The sequence below is a fragment of the Phyllobates terribilis genome, unplaced genomic scaffold, assembly GCF_046119375.1.
Source record: "Phyllobates terribilis strain yellow unplaced genomic scaffold, ASM4611937v1 Scaffold_249__1_contigs__length_2872098, whole genome shotgun sequence".
In the NCBI taxonomy this organism is placed as follows: Eukaryota; Metazoa; Chordata; class Amphibia; order Anura; family Dendrobatidae; genus Phyllobates; species Phyllobates terribilis.
In genome coordinates this window covers 685,708-706,615 of record NW_027363009.1, presented here as the reverse complement: position 1 = coordinate 706,615, position 20,908 = coordinate 685,708, and the positions used below count along the sequence as shown (strand labels likewise).

The 20,908-nt window shown below is 48.2% G+C and overlaps 11 non-coding genes across 11 annotated transcripts; all 11 read left to right on the top strand.

Moving 5' to 3' along the window:
- The first annotated feature begins 6,822 nt into the window (after positions 1 to 6,822).
- Positions 6,823 to 7,013, top strand: LOC141218716 (U2 spliceosomal RNA). The gene has a single exon (XR_012287408.1). It is a non-coding gene; the product is annotated as a U2 spliceosomal RNA (small nuclear RNA).
- Positions 7,014 to 8,133: 1,120 nt separating this feature from the next.
- On the top strand, positions 8,134 to 8,324 carry LOC141218715 (U2 spliceosomal RNA). Its single transcript, XR_012287407.1, has one exon. It is a non-coding gene; the product is annotated as a U2 spliceosomal RNA (small nuclear RNA).
- Positions 8,325 to 9,444: 1,120 nt separating this feature from the next.
- Positions 9,445 to 9,635, top strand: LOC141218714 (U2 spliceosomal RNA). The gene has a single exon (XR_012287406.1). It is a non-coding gene; the product is annotated as a U2 spliceosomal RNA (small nuclear RNA).
- A 1,120-nt stretch (positions 9,636 to 10,755) lies between these two features.
- LOC141218713 (U2 spliceosomal RNA) lies at positions 10,756 to 10,946 on the top strand. The gene has a single exon (XR_012287405.1). It is a non-coding gene; the product is annotated as a U2 spliceosomal RNA (small nuclear RNA).
- A 1,120-nt stretch (positions 10,947 to 12,066) lies between these two features.
- On the top strand, positions 12,067 to 12,257 carry LOC141218095 (U2 spliceosomal RNA). Its single transcript, XR_012286857.1, has one exon. It is a non-coding gene; the product is annotated as a U2 spliceosomal RNA (small nuclear RNA).
- A 1,122-nt stretch (positions 12,258 to 13,379) lies between these two features.
- LOC141218712 (U2 spliceosomal RNA) lies at positions 13,380 to 13,570 on the top strand. Its single transcript, XR_012287404.1, has one exon. It is a non-coding gene; the product is annotated as a U2 spliceosomal RNA (small nuclear RNA).
- A 1,123-nt stretch (positions 13,571 to 14,693) lies between these two features.
- LOC141218710 (U2 spliceosomal RNA) lies at positions 14,694 to 14,884 on the top strand. Its single transcript, XR_012287402.1, has one exon. It is a non-coding gene; the product is annotated as a U2 spliceosomal RNA (small nuclear RNA).
- Positions 14,885 to 16,009: 1,125 nt separating this feature from the next.
- LOC141218708 (U2 spliceosomal RNA) lies at positions 16,010 to 16,200 on the top strand. The gene has a single exon (XR_012287401.1). It is a non-coding gene; the product is annotated as a U2 spliceosomal RNA (small nuclear RNA).
- Positions 16,201 to 17,325: 1,125 nt separating this feature from the next.
- Positions 17,326 to 17,516, top strand: LOC141218707 (U2 spliceosomal RNA). The gene has a single exon (XR_012287400.1). It is a non-coding gene; the product is annotated as a U2 spliceosomal RNA (small nuclear RNA).
- Positions 17,517 to 18,637: 1,121 nt separating this feature from the next.
- Positions 18,638 to 18,828, top strand: LOC141218706 (U2 spliceosomal RNA). The gene has a single exon (XR_012287399.1). It is a non-coding gene; the product is annotated as a U2 spliceosomal RNA (small nuclear RNA).
- A 1,124-nt stretch (positions 18,829 to 19,952) lies between these two features.
- Positions 19,953 to 20,143, top strand: LOC141218705 (U2 spliceosomal RNA). The gene has a single exon (XR_012287398.1). It is a non-coding gene; the product is annotated as a U2 spliceosomal RNA (small nuclear RNA).
- The last annotated feature ends 765 nt before the right edge of the window (positions 20,144 to 20,908 follow it).

Sequence of the window (20,908 nt, the reverse complement as noted above, 5' to 3'; positions counted from 1 at the left end):
GGTGTACGGGTCCTTCTCCCACTGGTCGTCCAACTTGTGGAGCCGTCTCTTCCTCTTCAAGACCTGCTCTCCGGGTACCAGGGGAACAGCGGGAGCATACTGGTTGTAAGTCTTCTCTTGTCTTTCCCTAGCCTGACAGAGACTTCGCTCCACGCTCTCCTGTACTCTCCGGTACTGCTGCTGCCTCTCTGTGTCCCAGTCTGTTTCTGGTGAAGTGTCCTCGGGTGTCAGGACTCCCATTTCCAGGTCAACAGGCAACTTACCAGGTCTTGCCCTCATTAGGTAAGCCGGGGTACAGTTGGTGGAACCTACCGGGATGTGGTTGTATAGGTCCACCAGATCGGGCAACTTCTCAGGCCACAGACTGCGTTCTTCCAGGGGCAACGTTTTTAGAAGATCCATTACCACCTGGTTCATTTTCTCACAAAGTCCATTAGTTTGCGGATGGTAGGGTGTCGTCCTTATCTTCCGGCAGCCATACAGATTGCAGAATTCCTGGAAGACCTCCGCTTCAAAAGCAGGTCCCTGGTTCGTCAGCACTTGGTCCGGGTACCCGTGTGGACGGCAAAAGTGCTGCTGGAAGGCTCTAGCTGCTGTTTGAGCCGTTAAGTCCTTGACGGGGATGACAACCAGAAACCGGGAGTAATGATCCACGATGGTTAACGCGTAGACGTAGCCACTTCTGCTCGGGGTCAGTTTTACATGATCCAAGGCTACCAGTTCCAACGGTTGCCGGGTGACGATGGACTGCAGGGGAGTCTTCTGGCTGGCGCGGTCCTTCCTTCTCAGGTTGCACGGGCCACAGTCTCTGCACCACCTCTCGATGGTTCCCCTCATGCCTACCCAGTGGAACCGCTCGCGCAGCAGGAACTCCAGCTTCTTCCATCCAAAGTGTCCAGCCCCGTCGTGGTATGCCTCCATCACCATGGCTGCGTCTCTTCGTGGCACCACTACTTGCCAGAGTAGTTCATGCGTCCGGGAGTTAACCATTCTGCGGCACAACTTCCCCTTGTAAAGGAACAGTCGACTCTTCTCTGCCCATAGTTGTTTGGCTTCCTCCGGAGCGTCTGGTTCAAGGCAAGCCTCCGGGCGAGTCAGCATCTCCTTCACCAGTCGGACGGCAGGGTCGCTGTCTTGCGTTTCCGCCCAGTTGTAGTGAGGTAAGGGAATACTGGATAGTCCCATGACGGTGGAACGCAGGGAGTTCAACTTCTTCCAGTCCCTCCGGATCTTCTCCTCCGTCCGGCAGGTTGGGCATCCTGGACAGGGCGTCCGCGTTGGTATTGGAGCGCCCTGCCCGGTATTTGATTGTGAACTCGTAGTTGGACAGACGGGCCATCCACCTCTGCTCCAGGGCACCGAGTCTTGCCGTGTCCAGGTGTGTCAGCGGGTTGTTATCCGTGTACACGGTGAACCGGGAAGAAGCGAGGTAATGCTTAAAGCGCTCAGTGATTGCCCATACTACGGCCAGGAACTCTAACTTAAATGAGCTGTAATTCTCGGGGTTCCTTTCGGTGGGTCGCAGTTTTCGGCTGGCGTAGGCGATTACTCGTTCCTTCCCCTGCTGGATCTGGGACAGTACAGCTCCTAGCCCGATGTTACTGGCGTCGGTGTAGAGGATAAAGGGCTGACTATAATCCGGGTACGCCAGGATTTCGTCCCCCGTGAGGGCCATCTTCAGCTGGCGGAAGGACTCTTCTTCCAGCTCCTCCCATTTGAAGGGCGGCTTCTGGTTCTTGGCCTTCCGGGACTGGCCTATCAGGAGGTCCTGCATAGGTGCTGCCTTTTTGGTGAAACCGGGAATAAACCTTCGGTAGTAGCCTACCAACCCGAGGAACTGCCGCACTTCTTTTACGCTGGAGGGGCTTGGCCATCCCTTAATTGCGGTGATCTTATCAGGGTCGGGAGCCACTCCGTCAGCGCTCACCACGTGTCCCAGGTACTGCACCTTTGGTTTCAGGAGGTGACACTTGGAGGGTTTCACCTTTAGGCCGTAACTCGCCAGAGCTTCGAACACCTCCGCCAGGTGTTTCAGGTGGTCCTCATAAGTCTTGGAATATACGATGACATCATCCAAGTACAACAGGACCGTCTCGAAGTTTCTGTGGCCTAGACAGCACTCCATTAATCGTTGGAAGGTTCCTGGGGCGTTGCAGAGTCCGAACGGCATGCAGGTGAACTCGCTAAGTCCCATCGGGGTGGTGAATGCGGTCTTCTCCCGGTCCGCCTCTGCTACAGGAACCTGCCAGTACCCACTAGTGAGATCCAAGGTAGAGAAGAAGTTAGCAGATCTTAAAGCAGCCAATGACTCCTCTATCCTTGGTAAGGGGTACGCATCCTTGTGTGTGATACGGTTAATTTTCCGGTAATCTACACACATCCTCATGGTGTTGTCTTTCTTTTTGACTAAAACTAGTGGGGCTGCCCAGGGGCTACAGCTATCCCGGATTACCCCAGCCTCCTTCATGTCTCTAAGCATCCCCTTGGCGTGTTGGTAATGTGCAGGGGGTACGGGTCGATACCTCTCTTTTATGGGAGGATGATCTCCCGTGGGGATGCGGTGTTCTACCCCCTTGACTCGCCCGAAGTCTAACGGGTGTTTACTAAACACTCTCTCATACTCTTGAACCACCCGATAGACTCCTTGTTTCTGGTGTGAGGGAGTGGAGTCAGTACCCAGATGTAGTTGCTGACACCAGTCCTCCATGTCTTTCTTAGAGCCGTTACCTTCCTCCGGGTGAGATGGAGGCAAGGGTTCCACAGATTGTATAGAATTTTGATTAGTGGTATATAATTTGGCTAGCGTGGCATACCGGGGCAGGTACACTTCCCTCTCCCCGATATTTATTATGCGAACGGGCACCCTCCCATGGCGTACATTGACCACCCCCCGTGCTGTCAAAATGGTGGGCCTACTGTCTGAGTAAACTGGTTCTACCATTGCCTGGTAATCTCTACCTCTCAGACCAATAGCTGCCCGGCACCAAATCATCATTTCACTTTTTGGGGGCATGGCAATAGGAAAAGGGTCACACATTCTTACGCTACCAATCTCACCGCCGGAGAGTTCCACTTGTTGCCGTTGCATCAGTGCCCGGATCTCTTTCTGGAGCACCCGCTGCTCGCCGGAGCTGGCATTCTTGGCAACCTGCTGTAAAAGGAAAATCACCTCTGCAAGACAATTTTCAATTACATTAGTTCCTAGAGTTATTTTTGGGTGACTCTCATGTTTGTCAATATCTACAATGATCAGTCCCTGTGCGGCCAGTTCGACTCTACCAATTTTGATGGTCACCTCTTTAAATCCGATCTGTGGCACGGGCTGACCATTGCTGGCGATGATACTCAAGTCGTCGTCAGGGTAGCGGGTAATATCCGAGTCATTCCAGTACTGCTTGAAGAGCACGTACGGGATGGTGGTGACCTGTGACCCGGTGTCCAGTAGGGCACTCATGGGAATGCCATCCAGTACCACAGGCAAGACTGGACGTCCTCCCACATATCTGTCGCGCCAGTTCGATGGGCCTGGTGATCTTTTTCCTGGGGGTTGGCCCTCTACCCCAGGTTGTGCCCGTTTAAAGAACAGTACCTTGCCATATGTCCGGGTTGATTGCAGCGGCGGCAGATGGGTCGTCCGTCCTCACTGTATCGGTCACTGGGTCTTCCTCTGGCCGGTGGGGTCCTCCTTGGTCGACGCCACGGGATGTCCTCCGGTCCGGATGCCAGCTGGATCTTCCCTGGGGTGGAAGCCTGTAAAGACTGCACAGATCGGGTTAGCGCAGCAACGCTCTTAGCTAGCTCTTGGACCTGATGGTGTAGGTCTGGAGCCGGGTCATTGTCCAAAGCCTGCGCATCAGCTCCCACAGGCCCTGCTGACAAGGGCGCCGCCTCCTGGTAGTAAGTGGTAGTGGGGCGTCTGTGGGTCACAACGCCACCTGGTGCCGGTTCTCGGAGCACCCGGATGGCTCTGTCCTTGAACTGTGCAAAGTCCAGATGGTGATCCTGTAAGGCCATTGCCCGCAACTGGGTTCGGTGGGCATTGCAATATAAACCCTCTATAAATTGTTCAGTCAACAGCCTGTCCTCGTTTCCCACCCCATCGGGGTCGGTCTGCTTTATGGCCCTCAGGGCCTCTTGTAGGTTTAGTGCATAGTCCCTTATACTCTCATGCGCTCGCTGCTTGCACCCGTAGAATCTAAGCTTAATCTCGGCTGAGGTGCGGGTATCAAAGGTGTCCTTCAGCCGGGTTAGTATCCCTGCGACAGTCTTCCTCCCAGGTGGCCAGGATTTTACTTCCCTTTTGGCTGCCCTGGTTAGTTGGGCCACCAGGATGCTCACTTTTTGCTCTTCTGTGAGGGGGTACACCTGGAAGAGGCTATCCAGCTTTTCTCTAAAGTCATGCAGGGTATGTGACTCCCCTGAGTACTGGGGTAGCCAAGCTGCTCCCGGGATATAGGGCATGGTGAAGGGCATAACTGCAGCAGCGGTAGCGCTGGCGGGGGTTGAGGCAGTGAAGCTCTCCTCCGTATCCGACATCTTCCTCCCCCTTAGTGGACCGTGGCCTACCTTGCGATGATCCTCTTCCGTAGGCTGCGGCTCCGCAGTGGATCGTCAGGGTTGAGGACCTTCCGTCGCGCTCCTGCGACGTCGGCGTCTGCTGGGCTCCTTCCAGGACCTTACGCAACGTCCGGACGTGAGGCGGGGCTTCAGTTCTCGCGCGCTTTCGGAGTCCACGCCCCTCTTCTTCCCGCGCGGCGTCCTCAAGATGGCGTCCAATGGCGGGAAAACTCCACGGATGGCGGGAAGAAGGTTCAAGATGGCGCCGGATGGCGGGAAAACTTCGCGGATGGCGGGAAGAAGGTAGAAGATGGCGCCGGATGGCGGGAAACCTCCACGGATAGCGGGAATCTTCACCACTGGTAAGTTTGAACAGTCTTTGCTTTTCAGGCACGCAGTACCCGGTGGTTGCGGGCACGAAATCCTGCCGACTACGCCAAAGTTGACGCGCCCCTGGGCCTGTGTCGCGCTGCGTTGCGCACGCGGGAGCTTACCCGGAGCCGGATCAGTGGAGGGTTGTAGTCTCGTGGCGGTGACCCGGTCCGTGCCCAGGGAGTCAAACTAGACGGCAGTCTATTAGTAGTAAATAGTTGATGACTACGCCACCCGTTGAGTGCAGCCAGGGAGCTGCTGCTGCGGGGCAGACCGCTGAGGCCGATGGTAGCATTATGCAGCGTGATAGTATAACCCCCAACGGGAGGGGTATGGCCTCAGGGCAGCCGACGTGGATGATGGGGGTAGCAGGAACCACTCAGAGACGGTACGGTGTAGTTCAGGGTCTTTACTGGTAACAACGATAGACCCTCCCGGAGTACTTGCTAGCGAACGGGGCCTGGTCAGTCCTTGAGCAGATGGGATCTCCCCTGGCCAGGCGTAGTTGTAGGCCTCCCAAACTGACTGTACTCTTCTGGCTACCTTGCTAGAAGCTGATGTAAGTAGCCCACGTCCCTGAGTGTACCGTGTGGTGCTCACCCGTATGGCCGGTGACTCGGGGCCTTCTAATGGCTTCCGCTCCACGATGGCGGTGCTGGTCCCACGCGTGTGACCGTGCCTTCGGGCTTCTGGGCCAGAGGACCTGAAATCCCCTGCCTGACGGATTCTGCTGCTGGGTAGGAGTTAGTCCCCACAGCCTCGGACTCCGGGTCCGGAAAGAAGTCTTCTTAGTCAGGGCGAGCTCTGCAGCTGCCAGCCCCTGACTCCTTGTAACTCTGCTGTTTCCTATGCTGCTTCTTGTCTCTACTCCACTTGTCTCACTCACCCTGCCTCAGCCCCGGGTTTATATAGGGGAAGTCCTTCCCCTCCCAAGACTAGGCAGGAGGTGTGGCATGCACAGGATCCCTGACCAAAGGACCTCCCACCTGCTCTCAGACGTAATATCTCTATCACTGTGGCAACCAGACCCCTGGGGTGTCACACAAGCATTTTGGAGCTTTCACCTAAATAACTACAGGTGGTGAGATAAGCTGCACAATATAATTGACCTTTCAGTATATTGTTGCACACACACCATCTATTTAGCAAATGCCCTTGTTATCAACAGCAGCCTTTTAAACTCACCTGAGCTAACAGGTATGTGAGCTGGTTACTCTGCTGCGCTTAAAATTTCTTTTTTGGTTTGCTACAATGCCTTTTCTGAAACGTTGTCTCCCTCTGCTGGAACACTGACTTCTTTCATTTAATGCCTGCAGACTATAAAAGAGAAACCAACCCAAAAAGTTTGGTTGATTAGTCTGTGGCATTCTTTTAAACTGTTGCTTATGGCGGTCTCTGTGAGCTTCTCAGTGACATTCAGCCATCCAGGTATCCCGCCTGCAGTAGACGGAATGTGGCAATGGAACGCTGGCTGCGCGTGTCATAATAGGCTCTGAGCCTTTATATACCTGCGCACAGCAGCAGCCACCTTCAGTCTGCTGCTGGACAGCCAGCAGCAGCAGCAGCAGGAGAGGTAATTAATCAGCAACCCTCCTGCTAAGGGTAGACAGCTGCTCGTTCCACCCCCCCCCCCGCCTTAATTGGTTCTCCTCCCTTCCAACGGTGTTGAGGCGGGTGGGAACAGCCGGGGGTTGAGGGTACTGTGCTAAAAGAGGTGGAGTTATGCAGATCTAAAACGCGTGGATTGCAGCAGCAGCAAGCCGAAAAGTGCAGGCATGTGAGGGATCTAGAGGTTGACAGCATGTCTTCTTAACGGGAGTCCAGGTGGCCATCTCCACAAATGGACTTTTCAGAATCCTTGGGTGGCACCGTAGTCGGAAACCAATTCTGGTTATCGCTTCTCGGCCTTTTGGCTAAGATCAAGTGTAGTATCTGTTCTTATCAGTTTAATATCTGATACGTCCCCTATCTGGGGACCATATATTAAATGGATTTTTAGAACAGGGAGATGGAAAAAGAGCTTGCTCTGTCCACTCCACGCATTGACCTGGTATTGCAGTATCTCCAGGACCGGTGCACCCCTTCTTTAATGCAGTTTCTAAAATCAGAAAGAATTGAATTCAATGCTTTTTGTTCATTTTGCTTGTTTGTCGGATTTTGGGATGGACTCTTTGGCTTTGCTTTTCTTCTCCTCATTGGATTTTTCATGTTAAAAGTTGCAGAAGCCAGATGACAAGCTCATTTTGGTTCAACTTCAGCAACTGTGCATTGCATTGCCATGTAATGTAATGTAATGCAATGCTATCTATCTAGCTCTCCCTCTATACTTCCTTTTGGATAAACAGACATATTAGGCAAGCATTTTGGAGCTTTCACCTAAATAACTACAGGTGGTGAGATAAGCTGCACAATATAATTGACCTTTCAGTATATTGTTGCACACACACCATCTATTTAGCAAATGCCCTTGTTATCAACAGCAGCCTTTTAAACTCACCTGAGCTAACAGGTATGTGAGCTGGTTACTCTGCTGCGCTTAAAATTTCTTTTTTGGTTTGCTACAATGCCTTTTCTGAAACGTTGTCTCCCTCTGCTGGAACACTGACTTCTTTCATTTAATGCCTGCAGACTATAAAAGAGAAACCAACCCAAAAAGTTTGGTTGATTAGTCTGTGGCATTCTTGTAAACTGTTGCTTATGGCGGTCTCTGTGAGCTTCTCAGTGACATTCCGCCATCCAGGTATCCCGCCTGCAGTAGACGGAATGTGGCAATGGAACGCTGGCTGCGCGTGTCATAATAGGCTCTGAGCCTTTATATACCTGCGCACAGCAGCAGCCACCTTCAGTCTGCTGCTGGACAGCCAGCAGCAGCAGCAGCAGGAGAGGTAATTAATCAGCAACCCTCCTGCTAAGGGTAGACAGCTGCTCGTTCCACCCCCCCCCCGCCTTAATTGGTTCTCCTCCCTTCCAACGGTGTTGAGGCGGGTGGGAACAGCCGGGGGTTGAGGGTACTGTGCTAAAAGAGGTGGAGTTATGCAGATCTAAAACGCGTGGATTGCAGCAGCAGCAAGCCGAAAAGTGCAGGCATGTGAGGGATCTAGAGGTTGACAGCATGTCTTCTTAACGGGAGTCCAGGTGGCCATCTCCACAAATGGACTTTTCAGAATCCTTGGGTGGCACCGTAGTCGGAAACCAATTCTGGTTATCGCTTCTCGGCCTTTTGGCTAAGATCAAGTGTAGTATCTGTTCTTATCAGTTTAATATCTGATACGTCCCCTATCTGGGGACCATATATTAAATGGATTTTTAGAACAGGGAGATGGAAAAAGAGCTTGCTCTGTCCACTCCACGCATTGACCTGGTATTGCAGTATCTCCAGGACCGGTGCACCCCTTCTTTAATGCAGTTTCTAAAATCAGAAAGAATTGAATTCAATGCTTTTTGTTCATTTTGCTTGTTTGTCGGATTTTGGGATGGACTCTTTGGCTTTGCTTTTCTTCTCCTCATTGGATTTTTCATGTTAAAAGTTGCAGAAGCCAGATGACAAGCTCATTTTGGTTCAACTTCAGCAACTGTGCATTGCATTGCCATGTAATGTAATGTAATGCAATGCTATCTATCTAGCTCTCCCTCTATACTTCCTTTTGGATAAACAGACATATTAGGCAAGCATTTTGGAGCTTTCACCTAAATAACTACAGGTGGTGAGATAAGCTGCACAATATAATTGACCTTTCAGTATATTGTTGCACACACACCATCTATTTAGCAAATGCCCTTGTTATCAACAGCAGCCTTTTAAACTCACCTGAGCTAACAGGTATGTGAGCTGGTTACTCTGCTGCGCTTAAAATTTCTTTTTTGGTTTGCTACAATGCCTTTTCTGAAACGTTGTCTCCCTCTGCTGGAACACTGACTTCTTTCATTTAATGCCTGCAGACTATAAAAGAGAAACCAACCCAAAAAGTTTGGTTGATTAGTCTGTGGCATTCTTGTAAACTGTTGCTTATGGCGGTCTCTGTGAGCTTCTCAGTGACATTCCGCCATCCAGGTATCCCGCCTGCAGTAGACGGAATGTGGCAATGGAACGCTGGCTGCGCGTGTCATAATAGGCTCTGAGCCTTTATATACCTGCGCACAGCAGCAGCCACCTTCAGTCTGCTGCTGGACAGCCAGCAGCAGCAGCAGCAGGAGAGGTAATTAATCAGCAACCCTCCTGCTAAGGGTAGACAGCTGCTCGTTCCACCCCCCCCCCGCCTTAATTGGTTCTCCTCCCTTCCAACGGTGTTGAGGCGGGTGGGAACAGCCGGGGGTTGAGGGTACTGTGCTAAAAGAGGTGGAGTTATGCAGATCTAAAACGCGTGGATTGCAGCAGCAGCAAGCCGAAAAGTGCAGGCATGTGAGGGATCTAGAGGTTGACAGCATGTCTTCTTAACGGGAGTCCAGGTGGCCATCTCCACAAATGGACTTTTCAGAATCCTTGGGTGGCACCGTAGTCGGAAACCAATTCTGGTTATCGCTTCTCGGCCTTTTGGCTAAGATCAAGTGTAGTATCTGTTCTTATCAGTTTAATATCTGATACGTCCCCTATCTGGGGACCATATATTAAATGGATTTTTAGAACAGGGAGATGGAAAAAGAGCTTGCTCTGTCCACTCCACGCATTGACCTGGTATTGCAGTATCTCCAGGACCGGTGCACCCCTTCTTTAATGCAGTTTCTAAAATCAGAAAGAATTGAATTCAATGCTTTTTGTTCATTTTGCTTGTTTGTCGGATTTTGGGATGGACTCTTTGGCTTTGCTTTTCTTCTCCTCATTGGATTTTTCATGTTAAAAGTTGCAGAAGCCAGATGACAAGCTCATTTTGGTTCAACTTCAGCAACTGTGCATTGCATTGCCATGTAATGTAATGTAATGCAATGCTATCTATCTAGCTCTCCCTCTATACTTCCTTTTGGATAAACAGACATATTAGGCAAGCATTTTGGAGATTTCACCTAAATAACTACAGGTGGTGAGATAAGCTGCACAATATAATTGACCTTTCAGTATATTGTTGCACACACACCATCTATTTAGCAAATGCCCTTGTTATCAACAGCAGCCTTTTAAACTCACCTGAGCTAACAGGTATGTGAGCTGGTTACTCTGCTGCGCTTAAAATTTCTTTTTTGGTTTGCTACAATGCCTTTTCTGAAACGTTGTCTCCCTCTGCTGGAACACTGACTTCTTTCATTTAATGCCTGCAGACTATAAAAGAGAAACCAACCCAAAAAGTTTGGTTGATTAGTCTGTGGCATTCTTTTAAAATGTTGCTTATGGCGGTCTCTGTGAGCTTCTCAGTGACATTCAGCCATCCAGGTATCCCGCCTGCAGTAGACGGAATGTGGCAATGGAACGCTGGCTGCGCGTGTCATAATAGGCTCTGAGCCTTTATATACCTGCGCACAGCAGCAGCCACCTTCAGTCTGCTGCTGGACAGCCAGCAGCAGCAGCAGCAGGAGAGGTAATTAATCAGCAACCCTCCTGCTAAGGGTAGACAGCTGCTCGTTCCACCCCCCCCCCGCCTTAATTGGTTCTCCTCCCTTCCAACGGTGTTGAGGCGGGTGGGAACAGCCGGGGGTTGAGGGTACTGTGCTAAAAGAGGTGGAGTTATGCAGATCTAAAACGCGTGGATTGCAGCAGCAGCAAGCCGAAAAGTGCAGGCATGTGAGGGATCTAGAGGTTGACAGCATGTCTTCTTAACGGGAGTCCAGGTGGCCATCTCCACAAATGGACTTTTCAGAATCCTTGGGTGGCACCGTAGTCGGAAACCAATTCTGGTTATCGCTTCTCGGCCTTTTGGCTAAGATCAAGTGTAGTATCTGTTCTTATCAGTTTAATATCTGATACGTCCCCTATCTGGGGACCATATATTAAATGGATTTTTAGAACAGGGAGATGGAAAAAGAGCTTGCTCTGTCCACTCCACGCATTGACCTGGTATTGCAGTATCTCCAGGACCGGTGCACCCCTTCTTTAATGCAGTTTCTAAAATCAGAAAGAATTGAATTCAATGCTTTTTGTTCATTTTGCTTGTTTGTCGGATTTTGGGATGGACTCTTTGGCTTTGCTTTTCTTCTCCTCATTGGATTTTTCATGTTAAAAGTTGCAGAAGCCAGATGACAAGCTCATTTTGGTTCAACTTCAGCAACTGTGCATTGCATTGCCATGTAATGTAATGTAATGCAATGCTATCTATCTAGCTCTCCCTCTATACTTCCTTTTGGATAAACAGACATATTAGGCAAGCATTTTGGAGCTTTCACCTAAATAACTACAGGTGGTGAGATAAGCTGCACAATATAATTGACCTTTCAGTATATTGTTGCACACACACCATCTATTTAGCAAATGCCCTTGTTATCAACAGCAGCCTTTTAAACTCACCTGAGCTAACAGGTATGTGAGCTGGTTACTCTGCTGCGCTTAAAATTTCTTTTTTGGTTTGCTACAATGCCTTTTCTGAAACGTTGTCTCCCTCTGCTGGAACACTGACTTCTTTCATTTAATGCCTGCAGACTATAAAAGAGAAACCAACCCAAAAAGTTTGGTTGATTAGTCTGTGGCATTCTTGTAAACTGTTGCTTATGGCGGTCTCTGTGAGCTTCTCAGTGACATTCCGCCATCCAGGTATCCCGCCTGCAGTAGACGGAATGTGGCAATGGAACGCTGGCTGCGCGTGTCATAATAGGCTCTGAGCCTTTATATACCTGCGCACAGCAGCAGCCACCTTCAGTCTGCTGCTGGACAGCCAGCAGCAGCAGCAGCAGGAGAGGTAATTAATCAGCAACCCTCCTGCTAAGGGTAGACAGCTGCTCGTTCCACCCCCCCCCCGCCTTAATTGGTTCTCCTCCCTTCCAACGGTGTTGAGGCGGGTGGGAACAGCCGGGGGTTGAGGGTACTGTGCTAAAAGAGGTGGAGTTATGCAGATCTAAAACGCGTGGATTGCAGCAGCAGCAAGCCGAAAAGTGCAGGCATGTGAGGGATCTAGAGGTTGACAGCATGTCTTCTTAACGGGAGTCCAGGTGGCCATCTCCACAAATGGACTTTTCAGAATCCTTGGGTGGCACCGTAGTCGGAAACCAATTCTGGTTATCACTTCTCGGCCTTTTGGCTAAGATCAAGTGTAGTATCTGTTCTTATCAGTTTAATATCTGATACGTCCCCTATCTGGGGACCATATATTAAATGGATTTTTAGAACAGGGAGATGGAAAAAGAGCTTGCTCTGTCCACTCCACGCATTGACCTGGTATTGCAGTATCTCCAGGACCGGTGCACCCCTTCTTTAATGCAGTTTCTAAAATCAGAAAGAATTGAATTCAATGCTTTTTGTTCATTTTGCTTGTTTGTCGGATTTTGGGATGGACTCTTTGGCTTTGCTTTTCTTCTCCTCATTGGATTTTTCATGTTAAAAGTTGCAGAAGCCAGATGACAAGCTCATTTTGGTTCAACTTCAGCAACTGTGCATTGCATTGCCATGTAATGTAATGTAATGCAATGCTATCTATCTAGCTCTCCCTCTATACTTCCTTTTGGATAAACAGACATATTAGGCAAGCATTTTGGAGCTTTCACCTAAATAACTACAGGTGGTGAGATAAGCTGCACAATATAATTGACCTTTCAGTATATTGTTGCACACACACCATCTATTTAGCAAATGCCCTTGTTATCAACAGCAGCCTTTTAAACTCACCTGAGCTAACAGGTATGTGAGCTGGTTACTCTGCTGCGCTTAAAATTTCTTTTTTGGTTTGCTACAATGCCTTTTCTGAAACGTTGTCTCCCTCTGCTGGAACACTGACTTCTTTCATTTAATGCCTGCAGACTATAAAAGAGAAACCAACCCAAAAAGTTTGGTTGATTAGTCTGTGGCATTCTTTTAAACTGTTGCTTATGGCGGTCTCTGTGAGCTTCTCAGTGACATTCAGCCATCCAGGTATCCCGCCTGCAGTAGACGGAATGTGGCAATGGAACGCTGGCTGCGCGTGTCATAATAGGCTCTGAGCCTTTATATACCTGCGCACAGCAGCAGCCACCTTCAGTCTGCTGCTGGACAGCCAGCAGCAGCAGCAGCAGGAGAGGTAATTAATCAGCAACCCTCCTGCTAAGGGTAGACAGCTGCTCGTTCCACCCCCCCCCCCCGCCTTAATTGGTTCTCCTCCCTTCCAACGGTGTTGAGGCGGGTGGGAACAGCCGGGGGTTGAGGGTACTGTGCTAAAAGAGGTGGAGTTATGCAGATCTAAAACGCGTGGATTGCAGCAGCAGCAAGCCGAAAAGTGCAGGCATGTGAGGGATCTAGAGGTTGACAGCATGTCTTCTTAACGGGAGTCCAGGTGGCCATCTCCACAAATGGACTTTTCAGAATCCTTGGGTGGCACCGTAGTCGGAAACCAATTCTGGTTATCGCTTCTCGGCCTTTTGGCTAAGATCAAGTGTAGTATCTGTTCTTATCAGTTTAATATCTGATACGTCCCCTATCTGGGGACCATATATTAAATGGATTTTTAGAACAGGGAGATGGAAAAAGAGCTTGCTCTGTCCACTCCACGCATTGACCTGGTATTGCAGTATCTCCAGGACCGGTGCACCCCTTCTTTAATGCAGTTTCTAAAATCAGAAAGAATTGAATTCAATGCTTTTTGTTCATTTTGCTTGTTTGTCGGATTTTGGGATGGACTCTTTGGCTTTGCTTTTCTTCTCCTCATTGGATTTTTCATGTTAAAAGTTGCAGAAGCCAGATGACAAGCTCATTTTGGTTCAACTTCAGCAACTGTGCATTGCATTGCCATGTAATGTAATGTAATGCAATGCTATCTATCTAGCTCTCCCTCTATACTTCCTTTTGGATAAACAGACATATTAGGCAAGCATTTTGGAGATTTCACCTAAATAACTACAGGTGGTGAGATAAGCTGCACAATATAATTGACCTTTCAGTATATTGTTGCACACACACCATCTATTTAGCAAATGCCCTTGTTATCAACAGCAGCCTTTTAAACTCACCTGAGCTAACAGGTATGTGAGCTGGTTACTCTGCTGCGCTTAAAATTTCTTTTTTGGTTTGCTACAATGCCTTTTCTGAAACGTTGTCTCCCTCTGCTGGAACACTGACTTCTTTCATTTAATGCCTGCAGACTATAAAAGAGAAACCAACCCAAAAAGTTTGGTTGATTAGTCTGTGGCATTCTTTTAAAATGTTGCTTATGGCGGTCTCTGTGAGCTTCTCAGTGACATTCAGCCATCCAGGTATCCCGCCTGCAGTAGACGGAATGTGGCAATGGAACGCTGGCTGCGCGTGTCATAATAGGCTCTGAGCCTTTATATACCTGCGCACAGCAGCAGCCACCTTCAGTCTGCTGCTGGACAGCCAGCAGCAGCAGCAGCAGGAGAGGTAATTAATCAGCAACCCTCCTGCTAAGGGTAGACAGCTGCTCGTTCCACCCCCCCCCCCCCGCCTTAATTGGTTCTCCTCCCTTCCAACGGTGTTGAGGCGGGTGGGAACAGCCGGGGGTTGAGGGTACTGTGCTAAAAGAGGTGGAGTTATGCAGATCTAAAACGCGTGGATTGCAGCAGCAGCAAGCCGAAAAGTGCAGGCATGTGAGGGATCTAGAGGTTGACAGCATGTCTTCTTAACGGGAGTCCAGGTGGCCATCTCCACAAATGGACTTTTCAGAATCCTTGGGTGGCACCGTAGTCGGAAACCAATTCTGGTTATCGCTTCTCGGCCTTTTGGCTAAGATCAAGTGTAGTATCTGTTCTTATCAGTTTAATATCTGATACGTCCCCTATCTGGGGACCATATATTAAATGGATTTTTAGAACAGGGAGATGGAAAAAGAGCTTGCTCTGTCCACTCCACGCATTGACCTGGTATTGCAGTATCTCCAGGACCGGTGCACCCCTTCTTTAATGCAGTTTCTAAAATCAGAAAGAATTGAATTCAATGCTTTTTGTTCATTTTGCTTGTTTGTCGGATTTTGGGATGGACTCTTTGGCTTTGCTTTTCTTCTCCTCATTGGATTTTTCATGTTAAAAGTTGCAGAAGCCAGATGACAAGCTCATTTTGGTTCAACTTCAGCAACTGTGCATTGCATTGCCATGTAATGTAATGTAATGCAATGCTATCTATCTAGCTCTCCCTCTATACTTCCTTTTGGATAAACAGACATATTAGGCAAGCATTTTGGAGCTTTCACCTAAATAACTACAGGTGGTGAGATAAGCTGCACAATATAATTGACCTTTCAGTATATTGTTGCACACACACCATCTATTTAGCAAATGCCCTTGTTATCAACAGCAGCCTTTTAAACTCACCTGAGCTAACAGGTATGTGAGCTGGTTACTCTGCTGCGCTTAAAATTTCTTTTTTGGTTTGCTACAATGCCTTTTCTGAAACGTTGTCTCCCTCTGCTGGAACACTGACTTCTTTCATTTAATGCCTGCAGACTATAAAAGAGAAACCAACCCAAAAAGTTTGGTTGATTAGTCTGTGGCATTCTTTTAAACTGTTGCTTATGGCGGTCTCTGTGAGCTTCTCAGTGACATTCAGCCATCCAGGTATCCCGCCTGCAGTAGACGGAATGTGGCAATGGAACGCTGGCTGCGCGTGTCATAATAGGCTCTGAGCCTTTATATACCTGCGCACAGCAGCAGCCACCTTCAGTCTGCTGCTGGACAGCCAGCAGCAGCAGCAGCAGGAGAGGTAATTAATCAGCAACCCTCCTGCTAAGGGTAGACAGCTGCTCGTTCCACCCCCCCCCCCCCCCGCCTTAATTGGTTCTCCTCCCTTCCAACGGTGTTGAGGCGGGTGGGAACAGCCGGGGGTTGAGGGTACTGTGCTAAAAGAGGTGGAGTTATGCAGATCTAAAACGCGTGGATTGCAGCAGCAGCAAGCCGAAAAGTGCAGGCATGTGAGGGATCTAGAGGTTGACAGCATGTCTTCTTAACGGGAGTCCAGGTGGCCATCTCCACAAATGGACTTTTCAGAATCCTTGGGTGGCACCGTAGTCGGAAACCAATTCTGGTTATCGCTTCTCGGCCTTTTGGCTAAGATCAAGTGTAGTATCTGTTCTTATCAGTTTAATATCTGATACGTCCCCTATCTGGGGACCATATATTAAATGGATTTTTAGAACAGGGAGATGGAAAAAGAGCTTGCTCTGTCCACTCCACGCATTGACCTGGTATTGCAGTATCTCCAGGACCGGTGCACCCCTTCTTTAATGCAGTTTCTAAAATCAGAAAGAATTGAATTCAATGCTTTTTGTTCATTTTGCTTGTTTGTCGGATTTTGGGATGGACTCTTTGGCTTTGCTTTTCTTCTCCTCATTGGATTTTTCATGTTAAAAGTTGCAGAAGCCAGATGACAAGCTCATTTTGGTTCAACTTCAGCAACTGTGCATTGCATTGCCATGTAATGTAATGTAATGCAATGCTATCTATCTAGCTCTCCCTCTATACTTCCTTTTGGATAAACAGACATATTAGGCAAGCATTTTGGAGCTTTCACCTAAATAACTACAGGTGGTGAGATAAGCTGCACAATATAATTGACCTTTCAGTATATTGTTGCACACACACCATCTATTTAGCAAATGCCCTTGTTATCAACAGCAGCCTTTTAAACTCACCTGAGCTAACAGGTATGTGAGCTGGTTACTCTGCTGCGCTTAAAATTTCTTTTTTGGTTTGCTACAATGCCTTTTCTGAAACGTTGTCTCCCTCTGCTGGAACACTGACTTCTTTCATTTAATGCCTGCAGACTATAAAAGAGAAACCAACCCAAAAAGTTTGGTTGATTAGTCTGTGGCATTCTTTTAAACTGTTGCTTATGGCGGTCTCTGTGAGCTTCTCAGTGACATTCAGCCATCCAGGTATCCCGCCTGCAGTAGACGGAATGTGGCAATGGAACGCTGGCTGCGCGTGTCATAATAGGCTCTGAGCCTTTATATACCTGCGCACAGCAGCAGCCACCTTCAGTCTGCTGCTGGACAGCCAGCAGCAGCAGCAGCAGGAGAGGTAATTAATCAGCAACCCTCCTGCTAAGGGTAGACAGCTGCTCGTTCCACCCCCCCCCCCCCCCGCCTTAATTGGTTCTCCTCCCTTCCAACGGTGTTGAGGCGGGTGGGAACAGCCGGGGGTTGAGGGTACTGTGCTAAAAGAGGTGGAGTTATGCAGATCTAAAACGCGTGGATTGCAGCAGCAGCAAGCCGAAAAGTGCAGGCATGTGAGGGATCTAGAGGTTGACAGCATGTCTTCTTAACGGGAGTCCAGGTGGCCATCTCCACAAATGGACTTTTCAGAATCCTTGGGTGGCACCGTAGTCGGAAACCAATTCTGGTTATCGCTTCTCGGCCTTTTGGCTAAGATCAAGTGTAGTATCTGTTCTTATCAGTTTAATATCTGATACGTCCCCTATCTGGGGACCATATATTAAATGGATTTTTAGAACAGGGAGATGGAAAAAGAGCTTGCTCTGTCCACTCCACGCATTGACCTGGTATTGCAGTATCTCCAGGACCGGTGCACCCCTTCTTTAATGCAGTTTCTAAAATCAGAAAGAATTGAATTCAATGCTTTTTGTTCATTTTGCTTGTTTGTCGGATTTTGGGATGGACTCTTTGGCTTTGCTTTTCTTCTCCTCATTGGATTTTTCATGTTAAAAGTTGCAGAAGCCAGATGACAAGCTCATTTTGGTTCAACTTCAGCAACTGTGCATTGCATTGCCATGTAATGTAATGTAATGCAATGCTATCTATCTAGCTCTCCCTCTATACTTCCTTTTGGATAAACAGACATATTAGGCAAGCATTTTGGAGCTTTCACCTAAATAACTACAGGTGGTGAGATAAGCTGCACAATATAATTGACCTTTCAGTATATTGTTGCACACACACCATCTATTTAGCAAATGCCCTTGTTATCAACAGCAGCCTTTTAAACTCACCTGAGCTAACAGGTATGTGAGCTGGTTACTCTGCTGCGCTTAAAATTTCTTTTTTGGTTTGCTACAATGCCTTTTCTGAAACGTTGTCTCCCTCTGCTGGAACACTGACTTCTTTCATTTAATGCCTGCAGACTATAAAAGAGAAACCAACCCAAAAAGTTTGGTTGATTAGTCTGTGGCATTCTTTTAAACTGTTGCTTATGGCGGTCTCTGTGAGCTTCTCAGTGACATTCAGCCATCCAGGTATCCCGCCTGCAGTAGACGGAATGTGGCAATGGAACGCTGGCTGCGCGTGTCATAATAGGCTCTGAGCCTTTATATACCTGCGCACAGCAGCAGCCACCTTCAGTCTGCTGCTGGACAGCCAGCAGCAGCAGCAGCAGGAGAGGTAATTAATCAGCAACCCTCCTGCTAAGGGTAGACAGCTGCTCGTTCCACCCCCCCCCCCGCCTTAATTGGTTCTCCTCCCTTCCAACGGTGTTGAGGCGGGTGGGAACAGCCGGGGGTTGAGGGTACTGTGCTAAAAGAGGTGGAGTTATGCAGATCTAAAACGCGTGGATTGCAGCAGCAGCAAGCCGAAAAGTGCAGGCATGTGAGGGATCTAGAGGTTGACAGCATGTCTTCTTAACGGGAGTCCAGGTGGCCATCTCCACAAATGGACTTTTCAGAATCCTTGGGTGGCACCGTAGTCGGAAACCAATTCTGGTTATCGCTTCTCGGCCTTTTGGCTAAGATCAAGTGTAGTATCTGTTCTTATCAGTTTAATATCTGATACGTCCCCTATCTGGGGACCATATATTAAATGGATTTTTAGAACAGGGAGATGGAAAAAGAGCTTGCTCTGTCCACTCCACGCATTGACCTGGTATTGCAGTATCTCCAGGACCGGTGCACCCCTTCTTTAATGCAGTTTCTAAAATCAGAAAGAATTGAATTCAATGCTTTTTGTTCATTTTGCTTGTTTGTCGGATTTTGGGATGGACTCTTTGGCTTTGCTTTTCTTCTCCTCATTGGATTTTTCATGTTAAAAGTTGCAGAAGCCAGATGACAAGCTCATTTTGGTTCAACTTCAGCAACTGTGCATTGCATTGCCATGTAATGTAATGTAATGCAATGCTATCTATCTAGCTCTCCCTCTATACTTCCTTTTGGATAAACAGACATATTAGGCAAGCATTTTGGAGCTTTCACCTAAATAACTACAGGTGGTGAGATAAGCTGCACAATATAACTGACCTTTCAGTATATTGTTGCACACACACCATCTATTTAGCAAATGCCCTTGTTATCAACAGCAGCCTTTTAAACTCACCTGAGCTAACAGGTATGTGAGCTGGTTACTCTGCTGCGCTTAAAATTTCTTTTTTGGTTTGCTACAATGCCTTTTCTGAAACGTTGTCTCCCTCTGCTGGAACACTGACTTCTTTCATTTAATGCCTGCAGACTATAAAAGAGAAACCAACCCAAAAAGTTTGGTTGATTAGTCTGTGGCATTCTTTTAAACTGTTGCTTATGGCGGTCTCTGTGAGCTTCTCAGTGACATTCAGCCATCCAGGTATCCCGCCTGCAGTAGACTGAATGTGGCAATGGAACGCTGGCTGCGCGTGTCATAATAGGCTCTGAGCCTTTATATACCTGCGCACAGCAGCAGCCACCTTCAGTCTGCTGCTGGACAGCCAGCAGCAGCAGCAGCAGGAGAGGTAATTAATCAGCAACCCTCCTGCTAAGGGTAGACAGCTGCTCGTTCCACCCCCCCCCCCCCCGCCTTAATTGGTTCTCCTCCCTTCCAACGGTGTTGAGGCGGGTGGGAACAGCCGGGGGTTGAGGGTACTGTGCTAAAAGAGGTGGAGTTATGCAGATCTAAAACGCGTGGATTGCAGCAGCAGCAAGCCGAAAAGTGCAGGCATGTGAGGGATCTAGAGGTTGACAGCATGTCTTCTTAACGGGAGTCCAGGTGGCCATCTCCACAAATGGACTTTTCAGAATCCTTGGGTGGCACCGTAGTCGGAAACCAATTCTGGTTATCGCTTCTCGGCCTTTTGGCTAAGATCAAGTGTAGTATCTGTTCTTATCAGTTTAATATCTGATACGTCCCCTATCTGGGGACCATATATTAAATGGATTTTTAGAACAGGGAGATGGAAAAAGAGCTTGCTCTGTCCACTCCACGCATTGACCTGGTATTGCAGTATCTCCAGGACCGGTGCACCCCTTCTTTAATGCAGTTTCTAAAATCAGAAAGAATTGAATTCAATGCTTTTTGTTCATTTTGCTTGTTTGTCGGATTTTGGGATGGACTCTTTGGCTTTGCTTTTCTTCTCCTCATTGGATTTTTCATGTTAAAAGTTGCAGAAGCCAGATGACAAGCTCATTTTGGTTCAACTTCAGCAACTGTGCATTGCATTGCCATGTAATGTAATGTAATGCAATGCTATCTATCTAGCTCTCCCTCTATACTTCCTTTTGGATAAACAGACATATTAGGCAAGCATTTTGGAGCTTTCACCTAAATAACTACAGGTGGTGAGATAAGCTGCACAATATAATTGACCTTTCAGTATATTGTTGCACACACACCATCTATTTAGCAAATGCCCTTGTTATCAACAGCAGCCTTTTAAACTCACCTGAGCTAACAGGTATGTGAGCTGGTTACTCTGCTGCGCTTAAAATTTCTTTTTTGGTTTGCTACAATGCCTTTTCTGAAACGTTGTCTCCCTCTGCTGGAACACTGACTTCTTTCATTTAATGCCTGCAGACTATAAAAGAGAAACCAACCCAAAAAGTTTGGTTGATTAGTCTGTGGCATTCTTTTAAACTGTTGCTTATGGCGGTCTCTGTGAGCTTCTCAGTGACATTCAGCCATCCAGGTATCCCGCCTGCAGTAGACGGAATGTGGCAATGGAACGCTGGCTGCGCGTGTCATAATAGGCTCTGAGCCTTTATATACCTGCGCACAGCAGCAGCCACCTTCAGTCT